At 33.0% G+C, this 18,960-nt stretch overlaps 1 long non-coding RNA gene across 1 annotated transcript; it reads left to right on the plus strand.

Moving 5' to 3' along the window:
• The first annotated feature begins 13,485 nt into the window (after positions 1-13,485).
• LOC127853793 (uncharacterized) lies at positions 13,486-18,945 on the plus strand. The gene is made up of 4 exons (XR_008036749.1): positions 13,486-13,693; positions 14,327-14,435; positions 15,334-15,642; positions 15,831-18,945. It is a non-coding gene; the product is annotated as an uncharacterized LOC127853793 (long non-coding RNA).
• The last annotated feature ends 15 nt before the right edge of the window (positions 18,946-18,960 follow it).

Here is an 18,960-nt window from a genome sequence, read left to right on the forward strand (position 1 = left end):
ATTTAATGTTTTTCTTGAGACCGTGTATTTAATTTTTCGCATAATTCCAAGTATTTTTGATGACGATTTTACTATATTAGTGATATGCTCGTGCCATTTGCCGTTTGAGCTGAGTGTAAGACCGAGGTGTTTGTGGTTTTCTACAAAATTGACCGGTACATTATTAAATAAAACATGTGGTTGGGGAACAGCATGGTGTGATGAAAACAACATAGCCACGGTTTTATGTGGATTAAAATCTACAAGCCATTGTTTTGCCCAGTTACTTATAACTTGTAGGTCATGGTTCAGAACAATTTCAATGTTATATATATTTGAGGTAGTACATGAGAGGGAAGTGTCATCGGCAAAAAGGCGGGCAGTACATTGAAGGTGCTTGACTATGTCGTTTAAATAAACAAGAAAAATAATGGGCCTAGAACAGATCCCTGTGGAACACCGGCATTAAGCTCTAACGTTTGAGATATTGATGCACCAACCACGACTTTTTGAGTGCGACTCCCTAGATAACTTTTTATCCAATTAAGTAAATTTCCATCAAATCCATTTTGTTTAAGTTTGAAGAGTAGTCCTGTGTGCCAGACGCGGTCGAACGCTTTAGAAATATCACAGAAAACCATGCATGTGAGTTTCTTTTCATCAATACTTTTCGTTATTTGATAAAAAATGTCGATTAATTGAGCGACTGTGGAGTGACCTTTAAAGAAGCCCGACTGGTTGGAGTATATAAGTTTGTTAGCAAGAAGGTGGTTGTATAAATGTTTATAAACTATCCTCTCCATCAGCTTGCCTACGCAACTTAACAATTAGATAGGACGGTAGTTGGAAGGATTATTCGGTTTTCCCTTTTTGAATAGAGGCATTACAATCGCTTCTTTCCATTGGACGGGATATGTACTTTCGTTAAGTAATTTAATAAAGGTGATACACAAAGGCTTAGCAATAGAATTACACGTTTTTTTAAAGGACAATATGACTTATAAGGTCACCACCGACGGCTAGATTGGTTATTAAGCATTTAATAACATCTATAATTTCCGATTCTAATATGGACAGGTTATATAATTTTGCGTTAGAGATATCTGAGAATTGTGGAAGAACACCGGTTGAGTCATTCAACGACGCAATGGAGGCATCTCATCAAGTATCTGTTTAAACAGTTTGACTTGTCGGTATCTGACAAATGTACAATAAGATTGCCATCAGAGTCCGTTGACTGTAAAGGTGGTATCGAATTCGGGTGAGAATTTCTTTTTATTAGTTGCTTTAGTGTTTTCCAATATTTTTTTGAAGTATTTAGTTCATCAAGAGATGTTTCTAGTTTAGAATAAAACTGTTCTTTCGCATGTTTATCATGTTATTAACCTTGTTTCGAAGTTCTTTATATTTATTCCAGTTAGCAGAAGTAGGATTGTCTATGGATATGTGTTTTTGTCTATCTCGTTTAAGAGCCATTGTTCTAATAGAATAATCATACCATGGTTTGTCATTAGGGCGCACTGTGACAAGTTTATTTGGAATGCAAAGTTTCATCAGTTCGATAAGTTTGTTCGTAAACATAACAGTTGCTTCATTAACATTAGAATCATGGATAAATTCCCAGTTTGTACATGTAATAAGATTGTTTAGTCGATCGAAATCGGCATATTTATACAACCAAATGTTTCGTTGAATCGGTTTGCTGTTTATTAAAGGAATTGTAACATGAATGGCAGTAGCATGATGGTCACTAACAGTTTTAAGGGATAATTATTACTTTACTGTTCAAGCATGAAATGGTATCCGAGATCAATATCGGATCAATTAGTGCAGCAGTATTTGCGGTGACCCTTGTCGCTTGAGAGATAACGTTGTGCATATTATACAGGGAAACTGATTGAGAGAGGCGAGCATTGTGTTTAAATTGGTCTTCGTTTATGTCCCCAAGCATGATGACGTTCTTGTTTAAATCAAGCGCTTTATCAATCATGATTTCAAAATCATTCCAAAAAGTAACATCAGAATTAGGCGGTCGGTAAAAGCAACAAACCAGAGTATTGAAATTATGTAATTTAACTTCTAGCCAAACTGTGTGTAAACGGGGATTTTCGAGGTCGAGAATACGCCTCGATAATAATGATTGTTTTACATAAACAATTAGTCCGCTTGAATGACTCGAGAAATCCTTTCGAAATAATTCGTGATAAAAATCATCAATTAAAATCTGCTCGTCGGTGATAACCTCGGTTAAATGGGTTTCCGTAAAACACATTATGTCAAAATTAAGTAAATTATCTTTGATAAATTCAAGTTTGTTGCGCAACGATCTTATGTTAAGGTGAAGTAGATCCAAGGTTCCGTTATGAGGGCCTGGATTAGGTTCGACATCACCGGACAGAAGTAAAATAAAACAAATAATATCAGCGCATACAACAATAATCGCACATGCTAACAACGAATTTAGGTATTTGTAAATTGTTAACTGCGATAATCTTTGTAGACTCAACAAAAATTTAATCAAAACATAATTAAAATCATAATTGATAGTATACTTATGACGACAAATCCTTACACTTGAATTAAAAATTAAAACTCACACTTTTCTACGGATATCTGGTTTACCAGTAGTAAGTGCACACATACTTTTGCCAGTGACTGCCCTACTTAAAGCAACATAAATAATCAAAATCAACGAATATTTTGTAAAAATATTTTGTCAATTGAAGTTTACCGATACGCAAATCAATTGTTATTAAAGCAATAACCAAAATTTCAGCGCTATATGTGGTAACATAGATTTAACGAGATACAAAATGCTTGTTTTTATATTTTGTGTGACAATATATTTCATGTGAATTTTCTGCTGCAACATCCGAACATTTGCGAGCGAACGCAAGAGTGGCTTCGCGCAGCTCATGAGAACTACGCCGTGTTGATTGGCATGATAAACAGAATCAAGGGTTCACGAGACATTCAAAGTTCATTAGGCCAGATATCGGATGTTTAATCGATCATAATAATAAGTCTGACAGGCCCTTTTAATATTTCGCGGAATCTGCAGAGAACTGTTTTACTCGCATGGTGCCAAAACGATGGTCGCGCGATTCCCATTAAAACGCAACAACATGATTTGCGTGATGAGGTATCATAACATCCACGAATATTTCTGAATTCTTCGGAACTGTTTTAGTCATGAGGGTTTATAACAACCCGGAAGATTTCTGAATGTTTAATTGCCCCCCCCCCCCCCCCCCACCCACCAACTGTCTATGGAAACAGAACGTGTATCGTGTTAGAGTTTATAAGAGCAAAATATTTACAAAAGTAGTTAGAATTTGAGTCTCGCAAGATATCATCAGGTTTACTGAAACAAATGTTGCAAAACACAACATAATGTAAGTGTGTAATTAAGAAATAGTAAACCCCACTGAGGTTCTTCTGGCATTATAGTGACCAGCCAGGCAGCCACAAACCGTATATTGCCCGAAGTCGTAGGCATATACAGTTATTGGCTGCCTGGCTGGTCACTATAATGCCATTGGGACCGAAGTGGAGTTTACTATTTCTTATATTACACCAAAGAGTGTATCCTGTATCATAGCACAGTGTTGTACCGGCTTTCCGTACTTTTATTATTCATGCAACTGAATGCGCAAACGATGACGTATATCGTGTGACTTAGTTTCTTTGACGAAACATTCCAGTTGGAGCTAAATTCTCTAAAATGTTAAGGACATGTCGGACGTGTTTTTTTAATTATTTGTGAAAGGCATCGAACGAATTCAAAACGTATTATTTCTGATTGTGTGTTTAGCATGCATAATCTAAACTTCGATAGGAATACAATAGAATCGTGTGATTTAAAATAAGTTTCGATAAAGGGATGAAAGAATAGAAAATGGAAGTTAATATCGTTTCGACTTTATTGTTATAAACATTTGATAAACCTTGGCATTGGGGTAAGAGTGTTGTTGTTTTTTTCAAATTCTGTTTTTTACTCTTGTTAAAGCTGAAATAGTGTCAATGCTGTTCAATAAAACGCTTCAACACAGTGCACATTTAGTGTTGTGTAACCCCGAACGGTCCATTCACAAAAATAGTGACCTGTCTATATACTCTTAGGTTTCTCTATCGCATTTTACAGACTGAAAACGGCCATACAGATATATAAGGACCAATATCTCTGAGGTGTAATATATGAAATTATGTTTTACAATTAAATGTGTTTACTATTGCATTTTATTGGTCAAGGGGAAAGTCTTCAAATTGCCCATGAAAAACGCATTAGCCTAAATAAAATTAAATTATTATAACCCTTATATATTATGTCACCCTTTTCAACTTGGGTTAGAAAAGCATATCAAAACGCAGCTTTTAGCACCAATATAAATAAAGCAGGTAAAGGCTACGGTTTCACGATATTTTATTATTATTTATTATAAATCATCAAAGATAAAAAAGATGTTTAACCCAATAAAGGATTAAAATAGTATTGTTATAGATATTTATTCGAATTGGGAACCTCGACTTTAATAAGATGGAAAATAATACATCCTAAAGTATGGTTCGTGCCTGATACTTGTACAATGTAAATTAAAATGTATATATATATTAGAACTTTGAAATTGTTTTTATTAATAAAAAATATTTAAATATACATTACTTAATATAATAACAAGAATTGTGAACAGAACAGGGCTTTTGAAGATATTTGCTTTTTTATGTTGAAATTTTTACCTTTTAATTTCAATTTATTTATTATTGTATTTACAATCTAAATACTTTTCCGTGTGCCTTATCAATTTACTATGTTTTATGTGCATTCATATGGACTTGCTTAATTAATATTACATTGATTAAATTATTTGTCATTATGTATGTATATATTGTATATTCATTCATTTTGTATGTTAAGTCATTAAGAGGGAAATATCATTGGTTAAGTGCCATATGTACATTTCATAGTAAATATACAAGTTTACATTTTCCAAAACGAGGAGATATTGCAAGCCACGTTATGAAAAAAACACAACTTAATTATTTGACGCAATTTGTTTTCTTTACAGCACATACTACGCGAGAAGTCATTTTTTGCATTTGTCAAATTGAACCATATCGTCGACGCAATCAGGTGAATTACACAAACAAAAGTTCTTAATTATTATCTTTTTACAATGCTGTTGACGTCTTCCGCTGATTTTGGTATTAGTTAATGGTGATTTACCATTTCCTTCGTGTCTTAATAATCGAGCAGATGTTTCTTTTTCTTTCTTATTCTTTTTCCTATAACAAGTACAAAAGAATCATAATCACAACAAATTCAAATTCCAATAATTAAACATGTTCTTTGATTTATGAAGCTTTTGTGGCGAAACCCGCTTAGCCGCGAGGAGTAACTTTATTATAACAATATCTTTCATGTAATTTTTATAACTTGAGCTTGATTAGTCAACGACGGCTCAGGTATTACTTAATAGTACCTCGAGTTCTTTTAAGTATACAACAAAGTACTTGGGAAAATATGCTTAAAATTATCCTATAGCATAGCCGAGAGCCGTTAAGCGTTTTTTCTGTACCCGGGTACATTATATTATACTTAAGTAGCGGTGTGTAGCAAGTGAGCCGACAACGACAAATTGAACCTAACTTGCCATCAATTATTACAGATACAATAATACCAAACACTGCATTTTTTGTTTATATATAACAATTGCATGACTGCATTTGAATTATATAAATATTTTAGATATGCAAATTGTTAAATTATTGTTTAAACAGTATACAGGTGATTAATATAAAACCAACTTTCAAGAACATAAACATGTATTCAATAAAAGTTACATTTATGAACAGTTAAAATGTAATATTTTCAATGATTGATTTTTATTTAACTTACAAATACATAAGGTACTACACAATATTAACTATGCATGTTTTAATTATTTATTTTAACCTTAACTAACACTAATATAGTTAAATATGATGTATTACTTAAAGAGGAAAAAGGACACTAAAAAATACCCGGTGTATAGCAAAATGCCGTAACGTATTGTAAGACTTATCAGGAGGGCGAATTATATATTATAGTAGTCGCGTATGTATGGTTGATGATAAAGTAAATAACGAAGGCTTTTGACGGTTCACTAAACGTTCTATTTTGTCCGTCTTTAAAAGTCTGGATCACCAGGCACACTAAACAAGTTTAACAACATTTGTAAATATAACGTGAAAAATAAAGTACATCTAAGACTCACCCTTTCTTTTAGTTGTGTTATGGTGACGATTTGTTTCTTATTTTTAAGTTTGAGTTGACTATTGTATTGTATTAGAGGATCTTATTTTTACTAGATGTTGTCGATTCAGAGTTGGAAATTTGAATGAATCCGCCTTTTTTTTTTTTTTTTTGAATCAGAGTTTATTTACAGGTCCTACCGGCCTCTTCACGAGGTCTTTGAATCCGCCTTGTTACGCTTGCCTTTTTATAGACAGTATCAGCCAATCGGGTTGCACGGTACAAAATTCGGACCAATGAAAACAATTGTTACAAAGTGACATTGGCGTTCTAAAATGAATACTTCAGATAACATTTAGCTTGTGATGCAAAACTACAATTAATTACAATTTATAATGTGGCGTTCATTTGATATTTAGAAAGAACAATACTTAATGCATAAAATGGCACCACATATGGTTTTAATAGACAAAATATGATATCAAACGCCGCGTTTCCAAAATAGACAATGACAGCTTCCAAACAAGATGGCGGATGCGAATAACGTTTGACAAGTAAGTTGACATGAGACAACTGCTAAAAATTGCATTACATACATTTACATTTACAATCTCATTTAGCTATTAGGCTATAAGAAAAACACATTAAATATATATAAAGGGTGACCTTTTTCAGAATCATACTGATTTTAAGCATAAGCAAAAACTGCAAAATAACAACACATCAATAAATAATTAAATACAGTTTCAACCGTTCCCCAGTAAATTACTGGTGAATAAATCACATTTAAACTATTATATTGCATAGGCTATATTAGCCTTACATTGATACTTTGGCAATGGCCAAGTAAACATACAATAAATTATTTGAGTCATAATAATATTGCATTTGCAATATAAACATAGCCTATCATTATTCATTAAACAACTACTAAGTAAAAATACAATATGAGATATATATTAGACATTATTAGATGTTTAGAGTTATGGTTTGAGTTCTGTAACAACTTACTTGTTACAGTATGGTTACCGTAACCGGGGTAAATTTGTGTATGCCGGTACTTCACATGGCATGAAACGCAGAAAATCTGGTCGTTCTAAAGATGAAGATAAGCATGAAAGAGAAAGCTTTCCAGAGGGCTTTGCGGGGCCCTTTTTTGTTGATAAGTGTCTATTCAACCAGCTTATAACCGAAGTGACCCAGGTAGATCCCACAATTAAACTACTGCTTGATCAAGCCGAGGAATTGTACTCTTCGCTTCTTATGGGCGAGACGACGCTAGCAGATGCTACGAGTTCTGAGTTTGTTTTTTTATCAAACTCGAGACGGCTACAGAGCAGCAGAAGCATGAACTTGCCCAGACCTCAAAGACAAGCCTATTATACAATAAAAAACAAATTTTCGGGGGTCCGATTCCGGTAAACTTTTGATATGTTATAAATTCACTTCTACCCTACCAGGATTAGTTAAAATACATGTTTTAGCAATTTGTCTGTGTGTGTGTGGGGGGTCTAAACTTGTATATTGACCTTACTAAATGTACTGGGTAAAAGCACTAATTAAAAAAACGAAAAAAAACGGACGAATGACAACTTAAATTAAGCATACCCCTTGCGAATGTGTTGAGTGAGGAAATAATAAACAACATATATAACTAATGCGGGAGTATTTATCGCCAATGATATTATTATTTATAGGTGGTTTACGTAGATTGGGATTTTTAAACCATTGTGGTTTCCCAAAATAACAGAGGACGCGTGATTATATTATAATTGAGTGAACAGATGACTTATTTCTACAAACGGTTCATGGATTCATAATTGATTTGTCATCAAAATATGGCACCTTGTGAGTATTTTCGTTTTATTTGTTTATAGCGATGTCTGCAGAGAAGATACTTTATAGTTTATTGTATCACCTTTGTTTCGATAATATTCTTAGTAATGATAAGCATATTCAGTTATATTTTAAAAGTTATGATATGTCTTAAATAATTGCGAAACTTAAGCTTTTAATCCTGAATTTAAAACGATTTGTGTTTTATGACTTTTGTATAGATTAAATATGTGTGTTAAATAAGGTTTCATTACAATTCCTCTGAGTTCACTAAACGATTAAATCGCATTTTTTGAATTCCAAATCGATTCAATCCGGCTTTAATTGATATTTAATGTTTATTTAATGTTGTGTTGTTAGTATCGACTTGTGGTGTTAAGGCACTCTCTTATATGTATTTTTAATCGAAAAACAGAATACTTTCGAAAATAACACCCCCCACCCCCCAAAAAAGGAGAACAAAAACCAAGAAACTGAATCGATGTACACGCAAGCTTTTATCATAATTATGCCGTGTTGAGGTTTGCTGACATTTATATTTGCACTATTTGTGTAACACCCTTGTTATGAAACCTATTGGATATGCAATCTCATTGTTTTTAAGGTGCGTTCAATTATTCACGGTTTCAAACAATCGGGAATGAAAACGGAAACTATGATACACCGGACGAAATTAATGACAATCAGAGGACAGAATTTAACGCAAAAGAAACGGAGAATATTTCAACATCGGAAGACGAAATTTCCCCAGGAAACCAACGCAGCGAAACAACATTAAGTGAAAACGTTTACAATACGATGAACAATAAATCGGATTATTTCTATTACTTGTTTTATAACAACTGTGAGAATAAGATACCAGAGATCGAAATTTACTTTATTGCTTATGATAAGTCTCATGAGCAAATCGAAATAGATAGAATCATGTTAAGAGTTATTCCCTCATTGTGCAGTGGGCCTGTCTGTGCAATCTATGCTTTACAAACCGACACTGGAGGCATTCGTATGGTTATGATGAATGATATTATTGAAGGACATAGTGTACGCCCATATCGAAAACAAGATAACGAAATTGTAAAAAAAGTTATAACGCGTTTGATAAAAAGTAATACGGATATAGAGCCATCAGATCTCCTTGCGGATATACCTGGGATGAAGGTTCATGTAATTCGAGCAGAGGTGTTTGAGGATGCATTGCGTAAGTGTTATGGTGAGACAATGAAATTAGCTTACACAAATTCTCATCCTCCGGGATGTTGCTATGTGATACTTATACCAACGTTTGTAGGAAGTTTTATTTGGAAATCAGACAATATGAAAGACAAAAATCATTCGCTTGATGACAATGCAAACCTTTACTGGAACGCAATGTCCGTTAAAAAGAACTGAAGTTGTTTTCGATTTGAATCATATAACTAATATGTGATGATGAGACCGACTGTATTGTATATTTGAAAATAAACATACTAAAATAGTATGCGAATCAAAATAATATTTTATTCAATTGAAATATTAGATTTTTATGTTACCAGAACACATGAACTCTAAATAAAAATAACAAAAGGCTTAAAGCCGTGTTTAAGTTATTTTCCATATTGTTATTGCAAGATACCTTGTTGTCACCCTACGAATAAATGTGCAATAGTGCGTATTTTACATAGCAAACAACATCATGGACACATGTGGATGGTGAAATCATGAGCTCATATAGTGTGGTGTTTTGTTTGTTGCATTCACTTTTTTTTCAAGCAGTGGGCTTAGTATTAACATTGAATTGCCTTGATAGCGTATGGTTCGATTCTTTTCCATTACATTTATATAGTTTATTTTGAAATGTTTACCTTAAATGAAAATTTTCAGATGTTTTCTTAAAATGGCAATAGTCGTTTTTCGAGCAATTGTTACTGTAAAATCAACTCATATGTTTTACCTTAAATATGAACAAAGCAACCGTCATGTATTTGGAACAATTCTTAACAGAGCATACGCCTCAAGGTGTCGGATAAAGCTTATGTTTGTCCGACATGCATAAGTTTCGGCTATACATTTGTAAATCATTTAGTTGAAGGATATTCAATATGTTTGTTTTTTCTTTAAAACAAATATTGGTGGCTAAACACATTGAGCATACGTACATTTTATTACATGTAATTCACTGGGGTTCCGTTTTAAAATGCTTTATACTAGGGTGATTACACAAGTGTGGGTTTTTGTTTTCGCAATAAGTTTCGATCTATTCTTATTTTTCGTAAGGAACGCTTAACATGTTTAAACATGATTTTGCAATTAATCATTTAAAGTAACGAAATATAATTAAACGGCTAAAACGAAATGGTTTACCAAACCATTATCGATATAAGAGGTTTATGTAATTGCATATGTGTTGTGTCGAACACTTTAAGGTTCATGTAGAGGCTTCAGTTTGAAAGATGTGGGACCCCTAGCATTGAACTCAAATTTGACTAAACGAAGAGTGCCACATTGAAAATGTTTACATATTTGCTTACAAGGGTGGTTTTCCTTCAAACTGCTACCAATTTTGTGCAGCAAAATCTCATACCATCGACAAAATCAATCAAAATACAAAGCGATTTTAACACAAAAATAGACATTATTTTAAAAAATCTGAATGATGTTTATTCAACTTATTTCGGCGGAAAATTATATACCTATTTAATAATATCGACATAAATGAGGGCAAGTGACGCTTAAATAGTAAAAAAATTACATATCTAGAAATATCAAAACTCGAACGCATGTCATTTCATGCTGTGTATTTCTATGTAAAACTATGATTTCTAGAGTCGTCAGCACAAAACTCATAAAATCTTGTTATTGATGAGCAGTATCTCTTTCTATCACAATAATTTCTACCCAGCCAAACCTATTTCTTTATATTTATTTACAATTTTATATTTCGTCTGCAATTTCTTTCAATTTGAGATGGTTTAAAATTTTCCATTTGGTTATAGCAAAATTGTTAAGCCCTTGAAATAGAATGGTTACTCTTATTATCCACCATATCTGGGTTTTTAAAAAATAATTCAGTTTAGTTATTTTTAGAATTTTATCCCTCCCATGAACCTTAAAGTAAACAAAAATAAGATATCAACGGGGACCCACAAGCGTGCACTAAAGCTCATATGGTAACGGAATTGTCAAAGATTTGACCTCTTGATCTAGTTTAGAACTATCTAGAAATGGTCAGGACAAATATTCAGGCTATGTTTCATCGTACCTAGGTTACAGTTGACTAACAGTTTTAGAGTGTTCATACGCTTGTTAAATGATTTTACCTAGTGATCAAGTTTTCGACCAGTCTTGGTCCGGATATCCATTTTTCTTGAGATACAATTAACATTTTAACCAACTGTCGTCAATATTGAGTAATAAAAATGGATTCTTTATTGGTTTCACAATTTTCTAAGATTTTATTTAGTGACCTAGTTTTTTTACCGCTCTTGACCATGACTCGAACTAAATATTAGTCAAGATAAACTTTCTGAAAAAGTTTTGTTAAGACTGAAAACAAGAATGTTGTCTTTAAAGTGGTAACGAGAGAACAATCGACGATGCACGCCGCACGATGCACTAATATGAACGGTTGACATAGACTGATAGCAAGAGTTAACCTTGAGCAACTAGTGCCCAGGTTAACTTATGGACATGTTCGATGTAAGAAAATCTATTCTGGCTGCGCAGACTTGTTCATAGGACAAATAAACATAATGTTTAGAACATATACAAGTGGGTATCGCCCTAGTTTTAAAAAATAGTTTAGAATATATCCTGTGTCTATCGGGGCAAATAATGTTTACGGTCGCCTCTGTGGCATTGTTCTTTTACACGTTCAACTCCAAGTTGAATGACATCTTTCTTCCCTGCTGACTAACCAGCATATCGAGTTGGACGATAGTGATAGTGTGTCAAAATGTTATGTGTATCACATCTAACATTTGTAACATTTCATGTTACCAACCCCGCCCTGGCCTTGGCCATGATAACCTCAAAATCAAGAGGCCTCTTACTCCTCACAAGTAACCAACATGCCCCTGAGTATGGTTTAAGGTAAGCGTTCTCTAGAAATCGCGCGGTAACGAATTGTCTACTGACGGACGAACCGAGAGACCACCATTCCGACCGACCATCATTCTGACCGACCATCGACTTCTTATAGACAAAGCAACTGACCCCAACGTTTTTGAAGGGGCATTATAAGTTGATAACAAAGGAAAGAACCCTCCACATATGTATATATACTATATCATATACAAGTGTATTGGGCTTTCGATAGTGTCGTCATCGTACAATAACGCGTTTATGAAAAAACCTAGACATATTAATTTAGTTGTATGATACTAATTCCATCTTTTTGTCAAAAATCAGTATAACTTAGTTTAGCTTAGGTATAAGGTGACAAGGCACTTGTTAAATTTATTTATTTAATAGCAGAATACATAAACGATAGCATTTTATAACAAGCACAATAGTTGAAGCATGAATGCAGTTGATTCACCAAAGTTCGACGTGCAAAAGATCGTTTTTAAATATAAATCATTGGTTCACTTCATATTAAATCTGGCGAATATCATTACCTCTAGAAAGTTGTTTTAATTTGAAGATGGTGCATTTGTAGTATTGCCATTGAATAAATTGGCGACGAGAAAAAATGGTTAGTCTAACACACTGAAAGCACGAAAATCTCGATATTATATCAAGTGATATAAGAAATTGTACCTTGCAGCATAAGATCAGTAAAGCTTGATTTAAGATCTCACCCCCACAATCAGCTTAAAGATCGAATTAAAAAACCGACCAAGCCTTTTTTGCAATTTCGTTATCACAGATTGGGCAGTCCTGAAATTTATGTACACGAATCTTTCCTATTTCAAAAATTACAATAAAAACAATGGGATCTTATATATGCATCTCGGCTAAATGCCGACATCTGCTTAAAACACAGTGACGCCAGTGAAATGTTGACAAATTTAGACAAAAGGCTCTTAGCACAGTAATTGCATAACATTTAGTCATCTTTCAACTTAGCCTCCAACAAGAGCATGTAAATGTTCAGACATAAATGGTGTATAGCAAATTGCAAATAAAACAAACGCCATCTGAATTTGCTTAATTGTTTTCGTACTCGCACTTGTACAAACACTTAAAACATTGGAACTTTTCGATGGTCGTCGTAGGCCGGGTTACCAGTCCAGCATTGACGAGGTTACTCTATGACTGACATTCATCTTCAATATATACATTTAAAAGCAAATGGACACTCCTATCATTAAGAGCGCAAATACTTTTAAGTTATAATAAGTTAAAAAAAACATTGAAAACCCAAGTCTATTCTTGCGAGCTATTTATATATATACTTCATGTTTTTATTTGTATTAATTGGGATCCCACATTACTGCATAGATTAGAGATAGTGTGTTAAGACGATAGCTGTGTGATAGTCGTTGGAGCAAAGAACATAACATGGATAAACAGATGCACACAAATTATAAAAACAATTATTCTTAAACTTGTTAAACTTATTTGACATTTTATATTCGCATTATTGTGTATAAAACATGTGCAAACACTTCGGATTTGATTAAACATTGAACTAATCTTAATGGATGTTGGATGTTTTTTTCGCAAGTACGTTGATTGGATTACAACATATTGCTCGTAGTGTCTGGTATTTATTTAATATGTTTGTTGTAAAAAAAAATGTTCATTGTAAAATATAAAATGCTTTTGGTGTAATATTGTTTATTTAAAACTTGAAAAATTAATATTGTACTTTAAGAAAAATAAACTATGTACACAAAAAGAGATGTGTCCAGAATATTTAGATGATCTAACTTGTCCATATATTTCGAAGGCTTGCGTATAAATTTTCACTCAATTTAAAGTATAATCCTTATTGATTTACATGTCAACATATTAAAACGATGCTTTAACAATGTTTAATTATTTAACCAATTAAATTCATACAAATAAAATAAGCCTTGATATTATCATATTAGACAATCGTTATTCTACTCTTATGTACATCGTGTGCAAGGTTAAGTACGTATCTGTCAGTGGCGTTGGCTAGTTTTCTGTTGAAGTCGTTTAATGCGGCTGGTTTTAGTTCTTTAATTTAATGTGGAAACTTAATGATTTACTTATTGTACGAACTTTAAATACGAATGGAAAACACCAATGATCAATACGATTGGCCCAATAATAATAATTTGATAATGATTTTATAACTATAACATACATGTATATTTCTGTTTATTTTAGTGGACAGATGTTACACAAAGAGCTCCAAAGCGCAACAACGTAGATAAAGAGGCATTTCTTTATATGGGTTTTACCACCTTTAATGGCGGAAAAGATATATATAAACGACGTAAGAACTTGTTTCTGTTATGGGCAATTTTACCACGACGCGCAACTTGTTTTTATTGACAATAAGTGTGGGTTATTCTGCATTTAACAATGTGTGAAGCCTAATAATAGTAAAATAATGTTCAGTAACATGCACGGCGTTAAAACGCGCGATCTAGAAAACCTTTGACTAACAAATAGTTTCTTGATAATGCAGCGCATTAAAACCAAAATTGGTTATGCTATAATTATATTTGAATCTGACACTGAAAATGTTTACGTTTGGTTATATGCCATCCTTTTTGAATTTGTAACAATAATAGCTTCACTGAATTAAACAATACGTATGACATCGCTTTGATTATTCGATCGATGATCATTTTGAATGGTTTTGGTTGGGTGATGCCGTTAAAACGCATGTGTGTATGTTTTCCCCGGAGTATTATTTTAAATAGTTATAATAGATAAACAGACGAATTTAATAAATTTGCGGTAGAATTGAAATAATTTACGGCTAAATGTTGGTTATTGGAGTAATAATCATCATACACATCGTTTTCTCGCTCTGATGCTTTATCAATCTACTCGGGCTATCCTCCTCATGATTTAAGTCCTAGGCATAGGAGTATACCGAAATAACAATCAATTAGCCGGTAATAATTTTTGAAACAATACCTTATTATTTATGATATAAAACTAATATAAGAGTAATGAAATAGTCGTTGTTTTATTACCAGTATCCTCACATCAGCATATGCAATTATAGTGATATTTTTAATTAAAGTTAGTAATTAAGTAAAAAACATGCAAAATATGGTATTTTTCTTATTTTTACTCACTGGTTAGCGTTATTTTGACAATAAACCATGTTTGAGCGAGTACTGTTCTTAATCACACACTGAAAACATATTTGTCTACAGCTTAACAATGAAAACCAAGATCGACCAGCATCAGAAAATGACTATGAAGACCGACAAAATTCCGAAAATACCAGAAGAAATGCGGTCCACATAATCAAGCCAGATAAAACAATAGACATTTCTGACGTCCTCAAAGCATCCAAGGATGAGGAGGATGAGAGATATGTAGGCAATCCAATAAATATCCGGTCAACCAGTGGGTCTGAACACGCTTTTACAGCTACCGATGATTTTTTGTTTGATTACTTAATGACCCTTATTAAAGAAACGCTTAGTAATCACGATGAAAAGCATAGGGATGTTCACCAGGTATGTCGACTTTCTTTGTTAAAAGGTGATTTTTTAATTATTTATTATTTAGTGCGAACCAAGTAACATTCATTCCAAGGAAATGCATATAACCTTATTATTTTTATATTGTGCTTCAGTCAAATGCTATTAAATATTTTAGCATGCACTCGTATTAAATACAAACTAAAGGCCTTTTTGTTTAACAGCTTGAAGATCGAAAACGAGAATTCGTAAACGTTTTACCATTCATGCCAAGTATTGAAGAATACAAACGCATGATGAAGGCGAAAACAGACAATCTTTATCTCTGCAAAGAATATGATAATAAAAGAGAGAGTCTTGATGTTTCTTCCTGGCGAAATCGCAAACCGAATAGTGGACATGAAAATTCTCCGTACGAACTTTTGAAATGTTTACACCTGAATGTCATCCCATCAAGAGTATTTGAAGAAGCTGTTTTACAAACGCGACGACTGTATTTTATATATGTGCCAAATCGTTCCGGTCTGTTTGCATTGGCGATTCCTGTATATGAAGATTGGTATAGGAGAAAACCGTTTGGGTTAGAGGAGGATGACAAATATGAGTAATGTACTACGTAAAGCATGGTACTGAGGTTACATTGGAATTAATGGACTTTTGTTATTGCTACTCACTTTGATCTTTTTCCGCGGAAATTTGCAAAATAAGCTTTGTTGCGGCGAAGCGATAAATGAATTACTAAATTATTATGAATACTTTATCGGCATGCTAAATTGAATAGTGCTCAACACGCGCATGTTATAAATATACATTGGGCTGGTATAGACCTTATTATAAAATTGAATGTGTCCTTATCTACGGCCTTACTCAATCATATATTATGTAACAATTTACGTTTCCCTTTTAGTTGTATTATATACACTTTGACACTTTACCGGAATAATCTAGCCAATTTGTAAATAAACGAAAAAATGGGCTTAAACATGCTATCAATAATGCATGTAGTCATGGTGCAAAGAAAACATACGTGTGTCGTTCATGATCATAGATATTTAAAACTATTTCTCTGTAAAAATATATTTTGTTTAAAACCGTTTGGCACCGAGTCCTTCCTTCATAGCCCTAATATGCATACATAATATTTAAACGGCATAACTTGTGTTTAATGCGTATATAAATATATTATCGATACGTTAATTAATATATTATCAATAACGTTACATATACTCAGATTATAACTTTTTACAACAGTTGTTAGGTTTTGATATCTATATATATATCCATACAAGAGCAGGACTACGTTGTCTGTCCATGTTCTTGCTAAAACAACGTTTCTTCAGGAAATTCATATCATATGTAAAGAAATTGTTTGCGTATCTAGAACACAGGTGGTTAGCGTGTGGCTATGATATTAATTAGTGAAAACATCATTTTGAATGATAAATAATCATATTAAAACGATAAATTAAATTTTATGAAAAAAAAATTCACTATAAAATATATATATTACAAGGTATGCAACTAAAAATCACCCAAAACGGGATGCATCGCTTTGAACAGCCATATCTTCATCAATTGTGAAGCGATTTTCACGATCTTGGTCTTATTCAACGCAGAAATGAATTTCCTTTCTGGAAATGTATATGTCTTGCAATATTTTTACAAATGCTGGGTCAACTTTTAAGAAATAACACGATACACAACTCGCATGACCCAGTTGAGAATGATCATGCAGTCTTTAAGATTGAAATCGTCACGGAGTAAATGGCATCTTCACTACAAAGTACATGTACCTCGATACCATAATTCAATAAAACGTATGAAAAAACATTATTACCGTTCTTGTCGTTACATTATGCATCAAGACTAACTGTCCAGCGCCGTTTGAAACTATTGTTTTCATACATTTCAACTAACTGACATTTTAAACATACGAGTGATTTCATTGGTCCAATGCGGAGGTGTGTCTTTACAACTGGAGATTTCATTCATAAAGACTGCATGATCATTGTTAACTGGGTCATGCGAGTTGTGTATCGTGTTATTTCTTAAAAGTTGACCCAGCATTTGTAAAAATATTGCTAGACATATACATTTCCAGAAAGGAAATTCATTTCTGCGTTGAATAAGACCGAGATCGTGAAAATCGCTGCACAATTGCAAATGGCTGTTCAAAGCGATGCACCCCGTTTTGGGGTGATTTTAAGTTGCATACCTTGTTATATATATATTTGATAGTGAATTTGTTTGTTTTTTCAGAAAAGTTAATTTTTCGTTATAATATGAGTATTTATCATTCAAAATGATGTTTTCACTTAAAAATATCAAAGCCACACGCTAACCACCTGTGATCTAGAAGACAATTACTTAAAGCAGTTGTATTTTGTTCTAAGATGATTTAGAACCGAGCTCTAGATGACTTCAAATAGTATTACCTAACGCATAATACAACTCTTAATTTGTTTATTTGATATTTTTGCGTTTTTTAAGGATTTTGCTGAGGTTCAATAATTGAGTCGAACTCCAAACTGATGACCGGTAAATACTGTTCACTGCTGATTGCCTCAAAATCTCATGTTTCCGTAAGAAACGCTCGGCAGGATAAAAATCAATGTTTGAAAATATAAAAATATTAAAGGGGCCTTTTCACGTTTTGCGAAATGGACAACATTTAAAAAAAGTAGTTTCATATTCGCAAATTTTCGTTTAAGTATTGATATTTGTGAGTAAAAAGTAAAAGTGAACATTTACCATGCTCTAAAATAGCCATCATATGCATCTTTTGACGATTTAAAAACCTGAAAATTATAAAGCGTTGCAACGCGAAACGATTAAATAATTTGAAAAGTTCTGTTGTTGTCGTTATATTTTGGAAAAGTACGAGGATTGCTTATATAAGTAAAACATACATCCGCTCCTAGCACGAGCACGGATGGAAACTTTTTACTCCAGGAATCCAGGGGTCAGTGGTTCGAGCCCAGTTGAGGGTTACTTTTTTTTCCTTTTTAATTGTATTCTTGTTTTTTTTACTGGAGATTTTTAGGTCCAAATGTTCAAATTTATCAATTAAAAGCATTTAATGACACGCTTAAATAAATGCCAAAATCTGTGGAAAGGCCCCTTTAACACCAATAATAGATATATACAAAGCGCATACGACGCAAAGGCATTGAAATATTATAACATGTATCTCAATGTAATGGTAACGGAACTGTTCATGATGAATAGTCTTTTGCTCGATACGCGTACTTTTGCACCGTGCTTGAAAGTACATTGTTTGTATAAATATAAAAAAGATTGTATTATTACTGATTTTGAATAGATCTGTTTTATAAAGTATTTCCTTCTTATGTT

This window comes from Dreissena polymorpha, chromosome 12 (genome assembly GCF_020536995.1).
Source record: "Dreissena polymorpha isolate Duluth1 chromosome 12, UMN_Dpol_1.0, whole genome shotgun sequence".
Taxonomy (NCBI): Eukaryota; Metazoa; Mollusca; class Bivalvia; order Myida; family Dreissenidae; genus Dreissena; species Dreissena polymorpha.